The 13,019-nt window shown below is 44.0% G+C and overlaps 1 protein-coding gene across 3 annotated transcripts in view; it reads right to left on the reverse strand.

Moving 5' to 3' along the window:
* Positions 1 to 13,019, reverse strand: part of LOC126184368 (ATP-dependent helicase brm) — a 437,613-nt gene that overhangs the window by 178,958 nt on the left and 245,636 nt on the right. The gene's annotated exons all lie outside the window — the stretch shown is intronic.

Below are 13,019 nucleotides of genomic sequence, written 5' to 3' on the forward strand. Positions count from 1 at the left end.
ATAAGCCAGACATAGGGGCATTGACAAAGGTGATGCTCTATGATGAGACGTAACCCCTACTATTGCAGTTTTTTTCAATTCAACAAATACTGAGGGAGACAGAACTGCTGTACCTGCTAAAGCAAATGAAGACCCACATATCCAAGCTCTGCCATTCACCCGCATCACGCCACAGAGATCAGAAGATTTTCATATACAGTGATCTGAAAACATGCTCGTATGTAATGTTAAGAACTGATGCAGTGCATCTGCTGTTACAACAACCACACTCTGGTGCATTTATGGTTTTAAAACACAGCAAACATACAATATATTGACAAGCCACAAATAGTGTCACTAAAACAAGTCAGCATATCTGCTTACATCGGACACTGATATAATTCATGATAAAAATAAGAAAGCCATGTCCATGACTCTGAAGCAGACCAGTGGAGACACTGGGCAAACAACCACAGTGTTACCCTTGGCTCAACAAGAATATATAGAAGAAACGCTGGAGACACCAGCAGTCTAAATCAGGGCATGCTGATGTGTGCGGTACAAGTACCTACACATTCCAAGAACTCCGCCCTACCATGTGGGGCAGGGGGGTGGGAGGGGGGAGGGGAAGGGGGGGGCTGTGTGGAAAGCACTGACTGACTTCAGAATAACATGCAAAGTGTATTTGGTTGTGCTTTGTACAGCAGATACAAATTAGAGTATTATGTTAACTCTTTGACATTATAGTTTTGACAGATGAGTGTTTATTCATGACTTGACTGTTGTGTTAATTCAAAAATGGTTCCAATGACTCTGAGCACTATGGGACTTAACTACTGAGGTCATCAGTCCCCTTGAACTTAGAACTACTTAAACCTAACTAACCTAAGGACATCACACACATCCATGCCCGAGGCAGGATTCGAACCTGCGATCGTAGCGGTCACGCTGTTCCAGACTGTAGCGCCTAGAACCGCCCGGCCACCCCAGCCGGCTTTTGTGTTAATTAATTGTGTATAACAGAACACATTGAATTCAGGTATGCTGATTCATTACTTCAATGATGTTAGGTGAAATGGAGGACACCTACACTGCCTTAAATATACTACAAATATATTCACCACAAGGGTTCTATTTTTTAAACTATTTAAAAAATTACTTCAAGTGTTTTAGGTTCTTTTTAACAGTTCTGATGACAAATGTTTCTCCTTTCACAGTCAGCACCAATTCATTTTCAGATACAAATGGAGCATTACTAAATATTACACAGTGTTAAAAGAATTATACCTTGATATTTTCAATATGAAAAGTCTGATGGCTTCATATTAATCTTTTAGTTTACAAAAAATTAAATTTGGAGCAAATGGCACCAACTATTGGGTTATTGCTCATGAAATATCAAGAACTGTTGGGAGACATACACTAGCATGATATTAAATATGACTAAATATGAACACCGTGAAAGAATGGTCCCACAGGAATTAAACATTATTCACATTAATAACAGAAGAGCCCTACAAAATGCCTAAGAATGCTCAGAAAAGTAAGGTTAACTTACTTCACAAGAATATTAGAGGACTGAATAATAAGGTAAAACAGCTTCTTGTCTGTTGGAAAATTCAGAGAGCTCTGAAAAGACAGACATCTTGTGCCTGTCTGAACACCACATAACCACAGGGTTAAATATGTTACATGGTTGATTGGTTGGTTGGTTGGTTTAAAAGAGCGGGGAAAAGGGACCAAACTGCTAGGTCATCGGTCTCTTGTTCTGATTAAAATAATTCCACAAGGGAGAAAGGGAAACAAATAAGACATACAACACAAAGATGGAAGAAAGGAAAGACCACAAGACCACAGAAGGGCAACAAACACTAAATTGGACAAAATTAACAATAAAACCACAGAGAGGCGCAAGGAACAAGTAGAAGAAATTAAAACAAGAGAGGAGATGACCATGGCTGGCTGATCACGAGAAGAAAACAGATAAGCCAGCCATTCTGTGACACATTAAAACCTCCAGCCTAAAAGCACTAGGGCGGAGAACATAGAGGGACAAGGGACATGCACTAAAACTTATATAGAATGATAAAACCCACCCTCATGTATAAAACGTAAAACTAAAGTAGCCAATGATGCGTTGTCAGATAAAATTAACAGTAATGAGTCCGGTAATTGAATATTTTGTCGCAGGGCAGCCAAAGGAGGACAGCTCAACAATATATGGGCCACTGTCAACAGGGCGCCGCACCGACACGGAGGCAAGTCTTCACGGCGCAGGAGATAGTCGTGGGTCAGCCAAGCATGGCCAATGCGGAGACAACAGAGAACCACAGAGTCCCTGCAAGAGGCCCGCATGGAAGACTTTCACACATTCGTAGTCTCCTTAATGATACCCAGTTTGTTGTGTGTAATGTCATGCCATTCCATCTACCAAAGCTCAAAAACCTTGAGGCGTAATATTGAATGCAGGTCAGTTTCAGAGATACCGATCTCCAGAAGCGGTTTCAGTGTAGCCTGTTTGGCCAGCCTGTCGGCAAGTTCGTTGCCAGGCATTCCAACATGACCTGGGGTCCAGACAAACATCACTGAACAACTGGACCAATCCAGAGCATAGATGGACTCCTGGATGGTCGCTACCAAAGGATGACGAGAGGGTAGCACTGGTTAACAGCTTGTAGGCTGCTCAAGAAGTCAGTATACAAAAGAAATGACTCCCCAGGGCATGAATGGATGTGATCAAGAGCACGAGACATAGCCACCAGCTCTGCAGTGAAAACATTGCGCCAATTGGGCAAGGAATGCTGTTCAATATGGTTTCTGTGAATGTAAGCGAAGCCAATGTGACCATCAGCCATCAAGCCATTGGTGTAAACAACTTCAGAGCCTTGGAACACGTCAAGAACTGAGAGGAAGTGGCAGCGGAGAGCCGCAGGAGTAATTGAGTCCTTAGGGCCATGTGAAAGGTCCAGGCGAAGCTTCGGACAACGTTTACACCATGGAGGTGTACGTGAATGGACTTAGAGTGAAGATTGTAAAGGGAAGGGCTCCAGTTCAGATAGAAGTGATCGGATGTGAACCGCAATCATGAGCCCTGACCTGGGCCGCCGATGAGGGAGATGCCTAACCTTCAATGGAGGGACTCCGGCCTCCACTAAAGACGCTGGTCACTGGACTTGTCCTAAAAGCTCCCGTCACTAGTTGAAAACTGCAGTGGTGCACTGGGTCGAGTAAACACAGCGCCGAGGGTGCCGCCGAACCATAAATCAGACTCCCATAGTTAAGGCAGGATTGAACAAGGGCTCTGTAGAGCTGCAGCAGCGTAGAGCAATCTGCACCTCAATTGGTGTTGCTCAGGGAGCGGAGGGCATTGAGGTGCTGCCAGCACATCCACTTAAGCTGATGAAGGTGAGGAAGCCAAGTCAACTGGGTGTCAAAAACCAGTCCTAAGAATCGATATGTCTCCCCTACAGTGAGTGGATCATTATTAAGGTAAAGTTCTGACTCTGGATGAACGTTACGACACTGACAGAAGTGCATGACACACGACTTTGTGGCTGAAAACTGGAAGCCGTGGGCTAGGGCCCAGGACTGCACCTTATGGATGGCTCCCTGTAGGAGCCACTCAGAAACACCAGTACTGGAGCAGCAGTACAAAATGCAGAAGTCATCTGCATATGGAGATGGTGAGACGGATGGCCCTACAGCTGCTGCTAGGCCATTAATGGCCACTAAAAATAGAGATACACTCAATACAGAGCCCTGCGGGACCCCATTCTTCTGGATATGGGGGAAACAATGGGAGGCACCAACCTGGGCACAGAAAGTACGGAGCGACAGGAAATTTCGTATAAAAATTAGGAGCGGGCTACGGAGACACCACTCATACAATGTGGTAATGATATGATGTCGCCAGCTCGTATCTTAAGCTTTTTGTAAATAAAAAAAGACAGCAACAAGGTGTTGGCGTCTGGAAAATGGCCTTCGGATGGTAGACTCGAGGGGCACAAGAATATCAGTGGTAGAGCGACCCTGGCAGGAATCGCCCTGGCATGGAGCCAGTAGGCCTCGTGACTCCAGGAGCCAACATAATGCCGACTGACCGTACGATCTAACAGCCTACAAAGAATGTTGGTGAGGCCGATGGGCTGGTAGCTATCCACATCAAGTGGGATTTTACCGGGCTTGAGCACTGGTATGATGGTGCTCTCCTGTCATTGTGATGGAAAGATGTCATCACACCATACATCAAGTGGGTTTTTTTACTGGGTTTGAGCACTGGTATGATGGTGCTCTGCCGCCACTGAGATGGGAAGACATCATCGCACCAGATTCGGTTGAAGATGACGAGGAGATGTCACTTGAAGTCGGATGAGAGATGTTTAATCATCTGACTGTGGATCCAATCCGGCCTAGGAGCTGTGTCGGGGCAATGTGCAAGGGCACTGAGGAGCTCCCACTCTGTAAATGGGGCGTTATAGGGTCCACTGTGGTGTGTAGTGAATGAGAGTACTTTCCCTTCCATCCACCGTTTGAGAGTGCGAAAGGCTGGGGGGTAATTCTCCGACACAGAGGCTCGAGCATAGTGCTCAGCAATGCGCTTGGGAATCACATTTGTGTCGGTAATAGATAACACGTCATTGATGGTAACGCCAGAGACACCTGCTTGGGAAGGTGACACATGGCATCCAATGGTCGCCATGTACCTCTTCCAACACTCCTGTTTCCGTCTTTTTATAAGCTGGCGAATGCAGGCACAGAGCTGTTTAGAAGCTATTATGTGCTCCAGAGATGGGTGCCGCTTATGCTACAGTAGAGCCCACCTATGCTCTTTAATGGCCTCAGCAATTTCTGACGACCACCAAGGTACTGTCTTTCACCGGGGGCATTTGCTTCAGAACTGTTTCAGAGATTCGACAGGCTGTAGACTGCTCCATTCACACCATCAACAGAACAGGCTCTGCTAATGGTACACTACGCCTTCCACATCACTGGCAACCGGTTCTACACAATGCTGGTGACTACTCTGAAGGACAGTAACAGGTACAAACATGTAACTCTCTTGTATCAGTTGTGAATAAATAGTTGCTGCACTATTTAAGTTCCAAGCCTCATAACTGTACATCCAGTAAACAAAGCTCTCACTGATCATGATGGACAGTTAGTTACAATAAATAAGACAGTGGTTTACAGTACTGATACTCCTCAGTAAACATCAGTCAGAATAGTCAAAGACCCCAGAACAAATATTTTTAAGAACCGTTTACAAGAGACAACCTAGGATGAAATATTTTAATGAACCGAATTCTGATAAAAAATTTAATCTATTCCACAACAAACACATATGATTATTTGAAAATAGACTTCCACACAAGCTAAGCAGAAACAACATTAGAAAGCTATGTAAAGAAACATGGATCACTACAGGCATTAAAGTATCTTGTGACAGGAAAAGGGAAACGTATACGTTGGCAAGAACAAGTAGAGATTCTGCAGCAGATGCACACTACAAAAACTGCTAAAATTAATAAGAAAAGTTATTAAAAATCACGCAACATGCAATTATGTCAGATATCAGGAATCCTGACAAAACACTTAAGGCTGTATGGAGTGCAGTAACACAAGAGATAGAACAATAGACCACAGAACAGGATAGCATCAGTAGTAACATAAATGGAAGGGCTATAAATACTCAGTCGCAGGTAGCAGATATGATTAATAATCATTTCTTAAACACAGCAGAAAATATGTGGACAAACAGTTCAAGAGAAATATCACAGCAGTGTGTTAGAAAAGCAACACTTTTAAAATTAATAAAATTATATATTCTCTCAACAATAAAGGTCATATAGATTTGATGGGGACGGGGTCTCCAATAGAGTACTAAAGATTTGTTCCTAAATAATGGGACGGGGTCTCCAATAGAGTACTAAAGATTTGTTCCTAAATAATAAGTCCTGTCTTATCTGAAAATGTGTGTGTGTTGTGTGTGTGTGTGTGTGTGTGTGAATCTAACTTATGCACCATTTCAGTACAGTAATGTGTTCATTGTAAAGAAGTATTGTAGTAGCTCTAAAATATATATATATATATATATATATATATATATATATATAATAGAAGGAAACATTCCACAGACACACAAACAAACACAAACATACACACAAAATTCAAGCTTTCGCAACAAACTGTTGCCTCATCAGGAAAGAGGGAAAGACGAAAGGATGTGGGTTTTAAGGGAGAGGGTAAGGAGTCATTCCAGTCCCGGGAGCGGAAAGACTTACCTTAGGGGGAAAAAAGGACGGGTATACACTCGCACACACACACACATATCCATCCACACATATACAGACACAAGCAGACATATTTAAAGACAATATATATATATATATATATATATATATATATATATTTTTTTTTTTTTTTTTAAATTCAGTGCATTAATGCGATCTTAGTAAATGAGTGTTCTTAAATGATCCTTTCATATAGTGTTCATTTAAAAAAAAAAGCTAATCTGTTTTAGTTGTAAATATTTGTCATGTATTATTGTTTTTCTGACATGTTCTACATCCTGGAGGACCACCTCATTATGGACCAATTGGAATGAAAGTAAATCTAATCTAATCAATAGGAGATATGTCAGTAGCTACTGATCTGTTTCACTACTAACTTTATTTTCCAAAATTTTTGAGAAGGTGATGTACACTAGAATAGTATCCTCAGTAAATCACAGTTTGAATTTCAAAAGAATTGCTCTGCTGAAAGTGCCATTTATGTGGTCACTCACCAAATTTTACAAGAATTAAATAACAAAATAACACTGGTAGGTAGTTTCTGTGACTTATCTAAGGCATTTGTCTGTGTGAATCACAATATTCTCCTAGATAAACTGAGCTTTTATGGGACCAATGGTATAGCCAACCAATGGATACTGTCATATCTAACCCAAATTATGCAAAAATGTGTACTTAGAAATTCACCCAATGTAGTCCAGGGATATTATTATGACTGGGTTGAAATCACATATGAGGTTCCCCATGGGTCAATCTTAGGTCCACTATTATTCATCAAATATGTAAATGATCTGCTGTATAATACATAACAAGCAGAATAAATTCTTTTCACACGACACTAGTATTGTAATCAATCTAAGGATACATATGCAACAGAAGGTATGGTAAACAATGTTCTTAAAAGCGTCACTAACTGGTATTCTGTGAATGGTCTCACCCTCAGTTCTGTACATTGATGGGTACTACACCAATGTTAAGTGTGACACATGGTGAAGAACTGGGTGTAAAATTAAAAATTCTTGGGTGTCTATACTGATGAGAATTTAAAATGGAAAAAGCACGTTTTGGAACTTGTAAAACAATTTAGTTCAGCCACATTTGCTCTTAGAATCATTGCAAATCTTGGGGAGAGACAAGTCAGTAAGTTGACATATTCTGTAAATTTTCATTCAATAATGCCATACAAATAACGTTCTGCGGAAAGAAATTCTTCACTGCTCGAAACGTGCTGTAAAAATAATATATGGTGCTGACTAACGATCATCTTGTAGACATCTGTTTAAGGAGTTGGGATTCTGACTACTGCTTCACGGTATATTTATTTCCTTATGAAGTTTGTTGTAAATAATTCACTGCAGTCCAAAAGGAACAGTGATGTACATAAGTACAAAACCAGAAGGAAAAAATTACATTCATTACACCACATTAAGGTTGTCTTTGGCACAAAAAGGGGTACACAACGCTGCAACCAAAAGTTTTATTGCTTACCCAGTGACAGGCATACAATATCTGACAGAGAGCAAAGTAAAATTTGAAAATAAACTGAGAAAGTTTCTCTTTTACAATTCCTGTTCTCTAGAAGAATTTCTGTTACTGTAATGTGTAAAAGGTTGTGGGTAGGAATTTCAAATGCGCATATGTATGTTTTCTTAAAAATCAAATAAATAAAAACAACCTTGTAAATGATACCAGCATGGAGGCATATTTACAAAATAATTTGTGACATGAATATAAAATTACTCATTCCACATCGTTACGACTTATCACATAAATGATCCATGGAACATGAAAATAACTAACTAACTACACAGAGTGTACATGTAATATGACTACGGCTACTTGGTGATGTTCATATGGACAAATTTATCTTTAACAGCAATTTCACTACCTTGCATAGCCTTCACTAGCAGTTCTTCAACTGCACATGGAGACAATCATAAAAGCAAGAAATCTCATTTTGGGAGATAGTGACCACTGATACTTCCATCTGTTGTCATAACTGGTTAAGGGATGTTAAAAGTAATGTAGAATGGGCAAGATATAACCCCATCTTGTCCCAGACATGTTCAGTCTCATATTCACATTCACCTCAGAGAACACACGGAGTAATTCAGAAAGTGTATATGCAATTGCATTATTCTGCTGGAAGAGCACTTCTCCTTTATGTTTATGGAATGGCAACAGAATAGGCTGAATTATATCCTGGACTGTTTAGCACTCACTCAACAAAGCAGAATTGTATGGCCAAAGTATATTGTAGCTCCCAACACAACAATGCCCAGAGATGACTATATAACACTGCCTGATTCATTCATATAATTGTCACACTCCTGGTTTATATCACACTTGTAAATGACGATCACTGACACAAAAGCACAGTGTGTTATCTTCATCTTCACCATCACCATCAACAACAACTTTGGATCATTCATCCCACCAGTTGCATCTTTTCCTACAGCATCAGAGGCACATGACACATTTATAAGTTTGAGAGCAAGCCTGGCAATCTGCAACCTTGATGGTAACTCAGCTTCCAGCAAGTGGTTGGTGACAGCTCTAGATTACAGTGTGAATGCAACATCATTCTTAATTTGTGCTATGAACATTAATGATTTCTTATGAGATACAGCAGTCTAATTGTGAATCTGGCAATGACTGGAGAATACTGTGGGTAGGGTAAGGCTTCTAATTTTCAGTCTTTCCAAGTATGTTGTTGTTATAACCTTTAATTCACTAATAAATTGCGTGGATATACAAACGTAGAATCAATAGTGGGTTTCATGCTACCAACTCCGTATCTGTCACTCAACTGCCGTGCCGTGACATGCGGCCGGCGCCGTTCATAGCCAGGTGGCACTCCCGCGCTCAGCCGAGCTGCGGAGCGCCTCTATCGCCGTGTTTGCGTACTGACGTAGCGGCACTTTTAAATCTCGTGGCACTGTCACAACACTTTTCCCCCCCTTGAAAAAAAAAAAAAAAAAAAGACACTCACTTCCTTGGAGACACTGACAGTGCGGAGACATCCATGGCCTCTTGGGAGACCCCGAGAAGATCCCGCGGAGAAACACGAGAATATGGTCGAAAATGTCCAGGACGGAAGCTTGTGCGTGGAACGTGCCTCCTGGACGAGATGATGGGTGAAAACTCCGGAGCAGCATCCATAGGTGTCGTGGACCTGGGGGTGTGCTCCAGCGAGATGGGTCCCGGAGAAGGCGGCGTCATAACTGGGGCCGGTTCCGGCGTACTCAGAAACGGCAGCGACGTTGGCTGCAGCGACACGCACGGGAGATCGGCAGCAGTGACAGGACTGGCTTCTCGGGCTGGTCGAGGCGAAAGAAGGGGCGGTGGCACCGGCGTGGCCACCACTCGTGGGCGCATCTGGTCGTAATGGCGGACAACCATGCAGTCGTCCGTACGTATTTCACAAAGCCGGCGGCCGCGAAGAGCCTTGACCACCCCTGGAATCCATTTAGGGCGAGATCCATACCCTCGTGCCCACACGTCGGCGCCCACCGAGTATTTTCCCGCACTAGGGGACACAGTACTAGGCCTGAGAGGGTGAAGCAGGTGCAGTAGAGTGCGCGGTTGGCGGCCATGCAAGAGTTCAGCAGGGCTGCGATCACCCAGAGGCGTGAAGCGATAAGAACTCAGAAATTGCAACAGAGCGTCATCGGTAGAAAAATCAGTAAGGAATTTTTTCATCTGGCTTTTGAAAGTGCGGACAAGGCACTCGACCTCCCCATTCGATTGGGGATGGAAGGGCGGTGCCGTAACATGATGTATCCCTTGTCCAGTACAAAAATCACGGAAGGCCTGCGAAGAGAACTGAGGGCCGTTGTCCGTGACAATCGTGTACGGAAGACCTTCTAGCGCAAAGATTTTGGACAAAGCCAGCATCGTCGCCGCAGTGGTGGGCGACGAACAGCGAACCACAAACGGAAACTTCGAGAAGGTGTCAATCAACAGTAGCCAGTAAGTGCCGAGAAAGGGGCCGGCAAAATCAGCGTGCACCCGTTCCCATGGCTGCGCCGGATCAGGCCACGGAGAGGGCATTGTACGGGGCGCAGCCAGTTGTTGAGCACACTGACCACACGCAGCGACCATGTGGGAGATGTCCGAATCGATACCGGGCCAATAACCATGCCTGCGGGCCAGGGACTTAGTTCGAGAAATCCCCCAATGGCCTTCATGCAATAGTTTGAGAACATCTTTGCGAAGAGAAGCTGGCACCACAACCCGTGGAGATGCGCCATCCGTGGCCAGAAGAACAACACCCTCACGAACAGACAGACGAAGGCGCAAGGCATGGTAGTTTCGAAGGGGATCCGATGCCCGGCCCTTGGTCCTGTCCGGCCAACCCCGTTGAACAAAACCGATCACCTGACGCAGGACCGGGTCCCGTGCAGTGAGCGTTGACAGTGGCTTTAAAATCGCCACACAATCGCAGACTCCCGTTTGGTTTAGAAACCACCACGATTGGCGAGGCCCATTCGCTGGAGGTAACAGGAAGGAGAATCCCTGAAGCTGTTAACCTGTCTATCTCAGCCTTGACAGGTGCACGCAATGCCATCGGAATAGGGCGTGCCCGGAAAAACTTAGGGCGAGCTGTAGGTTTAAGAGTAATGTGGGCTTCAAAATCCTTGGCACGACCCAGACCAGTAGAGAACACGGACGAGAATTCAGAACACAATCCATCCAGCTGTTGATACGGAATATCCGCAGATATGAGGTGCACATCATCATCAATGGAGAACCCAAACAACTGGAAAGCATCATAACCGAACAGATTTTCAGTGCCCGCCTGATCCACCACATAAAACGTGAGGGGCCGAACAACAGACTTGTAGGCAGTGGAAGCATCAAACTGGCCAACGATAGGAATTTTCTGTTTATTATAAGTTCTCATATTGCGCGTAACTGGAGACAAGGGAGGGGATCCCAACTCCAAATACGTGCGAGAATTAATGAGAGTTACTGCAGAGCCAGTGTCCACTTGCATGCGAATGTCTTTATCCAGAACACGAACAGTAACAAACAACTTATTTGTTTGAGAAAGCACACAGTTAACATCCATGTCCGATGCCTCGTCCTCGTCGACAGTAACTTTAGGGGACTGACACACAGAAGCAATGTGGCCTTTTTTCCTACATGAATTACACGTGGCCCAACGTTTTGGACACACGGACCTGTCATGCTGTACGAAACAACGTGGACAAGAAGGAAGGGCGGAATGAACCTGTTTCTGTGGTTGCTGCTTCCGCTGCGAGCGTTGCGGCCCAACGCGACGTTGTTTACGCGAGTAAACCGCCGCCACATTTTCGTTCTCCTGGGAAACAGGCAAATTGTCCGTGTCGAAAGTTGACTGTACAGCGCCTACATCACACCACGCGTCTATTTGCGCACCAGCAGCATGAGACACTTCAAAGGATTGAGCGATGCTTAGAACTTCCGACAACGACGGGTTTGGCAGTTGTAGGGCACGTTGCCGAACTTCTTTATTAGGAGCAAGCCGTAGAATAGCATCCCGAACCATTGATTCAGCATAAGACTCATGATGAGTGTCCGTGACAAACTGACATTTCCTACTCAGACCGTGTAGTTCTGCCGCCCAAGCCCGGTAAGATTGATGGGGCTGTTTACGACACCGGTAGAACGCCACGCGGGCGGCAACGACGTGGGTGTTTTTTCGGTAATAATTAGACAATAAGTCACACATTTCTTGGAAGGACAGAGAGGCAGGTTCCCGCAGAGGGGCTAACTGAAATAGCAGCTGATAGATCCGTGGGGAAATCCAAGATAGAAATAACGACTTACACATCGGAGTGTCGACAACGCCGAAAGCCAAGAAGTGTTGCCGCAAACGCTTCTCATAATCCTCCCAGTCTGCAGCGGCCTCGTCGTAAGGAGGGAACGGAGGCAGAGAAGAGGACGACAGACGATGAGTAAGCGACGTCGACAACGCCTGAATAGCAGCCGTCAGCTGTGTTTGTTGTTCAATGAGCGCTTGCAGAAGCTGTTCCATGTCTGCCCAGACACGAACGCACAATACTCCAACGCTGGAAAAAAAATATCCGACCTCGTCGCCAAAAAGTGTTATAACCTTTAATTCACTAATAAATTGCGTGGATATACAAACGTAGAATCAATAGTGGGTTTCATGCTACCAACTCCGTATCTGTCACTCAACTGCAGTGCCGTGACATGCGGCCGGCGCCGTTCATAGCCAGGTGGCGCTCCCGCGCTCAGCCGAGCTGCGGAGCGCCTCTATCGCCGTGTTTGCGTACTGATGTAGCGGCACTTTTAAATCTCGTGGCACTGTCACAACAGTTATGACAGGTTTTGCAACATGGGATTGAGCATTGTCATGCCAAAATCACCTTTTAATGTCTATCACTGTATTGTGGTCATTTGTCTTTCAGTGCTCAGCTCACATCAACTGCTTTCGATAATGATCTTGTGTGATTGTTTCCATCAGTTTCAGTAGCTTCGATAACCTTCTCTCTTCCACCACCAAGGCAGCATTAAGTGTAAAAAAAAACTGTCCTTGAAGTGTTGAAATCATTCTCTGCAAATTCTTTCACTAATAAGTGTTTCATCACAGGTCGTACCCAGCATTTTATGAGCCTCGACCACAGATTCCTTCATGTTAAAACAGAAAATTAAAACTTCCCCCAAATGATGACAATTGGGCTGATAAGTTGACATATTCAATCAAGAATAACTTTATGATGAATCACAAATCGACCAATA

The sequence above is a fragment of the Schistocerca cancellata genome, chromosome 4, assembly GCF_023864275.1.
Source record: "Schistocerca cancellata isolate TAMUIC-IGC-003103 chromosome 4, iqSchCanc2.1, whole genome shotgun sequence".
NCBI classification, from domain to species: Eukaryota; Metazoa; Arthropoda; class Insecta; order Orthoptera; family Acrididae; genus Schistocerca; species Schistocerca cancellata.